We start from the raw sequence: 2,000 nt of genomic DNA, 5'->3' as shown, positions 1-2,000 counted from the left end.
GCGCCAGCTACCTCACGATGCACCCTGACGAGAGCAGGCACTCCAGCTCTGTCATTGCCTCATCCCTTCCCCTGACTACCTCCCAGGCCCTTCAAGGGCCCCTGGCGTCCAGATCGTGTTCTCCATCCGGGCGAATGGCCCCAGGTTCCCCAGACACCTGGCCGGCGTCGCCCTCCTCCCACCAGCAAAATCCCATTCCCCTTCGCCCAGCGCCCGGCCTGCTCGGCCCTGAGCCAGTGCCCGACCCCTCGAGGGCTCAGGTGGGCAGGTAGGAGCACACTCAGGTGGGCAGACAGGCAGGTAAGTCAACAGGTAGGCAGGCGGACAGATGGGGGCTCGGCTGCAGCCCCTCCACCCTCTTAAATCAGCTGTGGGACACTGGACACGTTCCTCTGCCTTTCTAAACCCACCACGCAGGAAAGAAGGAATCCTGGGGAGATCTGTTGTAAGACTCGGGAACACGTGTCTAAAGGGATGAGCGTGGGGCTGGCACGTGGGAAGCGGCCGATGACGCAAGCGTCTCCAGCTGTGTGGGTCGCTCGTTGGGTGTGCGAGAGGGGAGGTACTGGTGGTCTCCACCCTTGAACCTGCTTCTGCAGGGGGCTACGCCTGACCAGGCCAGGCCCCCTAAGTGGCCCCACCCCACTTCCACCAGCTGGCTGCTCCCACGTACACTTCCCCAGGGGAGAGGAGATGGGAAGCACTTTGAAGTGACCAACTCTCTGGCATGTAACCCAAGGAATTCCACCCTGCTTTGGTGGGGACATGTTATAAACTAGGCGAGGTCATTGCCTTTTTTTTTTTTTTTTAAGATTTATTTTATTTATTTCTCTGCCCTTCCGTGTTTTCTGCTGTGTCCATTCACTGTGTGTTCTTCCACGTCTGCCTTGCGTGATCCAGCGGAACTGGGAAACTGCGTCTCTTTTTTGTTATATCATCTTGCTGTGTCAGCTCTCCATGTGTGTGGCACCACTCCTGGGCAGGCTGCACTTTCTTTCGCGCTGGGCGGCTCTCCTTACGGGGCGCACTCCTTGCATGTGGGGCTCCCCTACATGGGGACACCCGTGTGGCACGGTACTCCTTGCGCGTGGCAGCACTGCACATGGGCCAGCTCACCACGTGGGTCAGCAGGCCCTGGACATCGAACCCTGGACCCTCCATATGGTAGGTGGACGCTCTATCAGTTGAGCCAGGTCCGCTTCCCCATTTCCACTTTTATTCAGGTCTGCTGACAGATTAGCAGATGCTGAATTCCAGATGCCCGCAGAGTTGATGAAGACACTCTAACGTGCCGCCCCAGGACACTGATAAAGATATGGATGAGGATGGAGCTCTGATTTTGGTTGGATGACTCAAACGGTTTGGTTCCATAAAAAATAATGACGTTATCCCTGTTCTGTTACTGGCAATGGCACCCATCCCCCCACACCAGCGTCAGTCCTCTGCAGGAGGTGTAAGGAAGCGCCTTACAGCCCAGGGGATGGAAGAGAAAAGGCAGGGGCTGGTCGAGGCCTACCCAGCTGCGTCGGAATGTTCCATCCATCCCCGTCTCCCCACTTCCCAGCTCAGCAGGAGCAGAGAGAAGAAGGACACGTGGAATCTAAAATCGGTAATTTTTGATAGTGACTAAAGGTTTTCGAAATTCTCTAAGGATTATGAACATCTTTGTTCCTGGGGCAGATGGAACTCAGTGGTTGAGCGCACACGTCACCTGTATGAGGTCCCAAGTTCAATCCCCGGTACCTCCATTAAAAACAAAAAAAAGAAAAAAATCTCCGTTCCTCCTCAGTCCCTCACTCCTAAACCAGCTTCCTTCAGGGACAGGAAAGGCCAGGCTTTTCCGGCTAAGAGGAGCGGCCTGTCAGATACGTACGGTATGCCCCTGCCGTCCCGAACTGCAGTGCTGGGATACAGAAGCACTGCAGGGACGGCGACAACCCAGAACTGGCCTGGGCTCCCTGCTCTGTAAGAGCAGCCCAGGACTGGTTCTAAGATGAGCC

The sequence above is a fragment of the Dasypus novemcinctus genome, chromosome 28 (assembly GCF_030445035.2).
Source record: "Dasypus novemcinctus isolate mDasNov1 chromosome 28, mDasNov1.1.hap2, whole genome shotgun sequence".
NCBI classification, from domain to species: domain Eukaryota; kingdom Metazoa; phylum Chordata; class Mammalia; order Cingulata; family Dasypodidae; genus Dasypus; species Dasypus novemcinctus.
Note: the sequence above shows the minus strand (reverse complement) of the source record.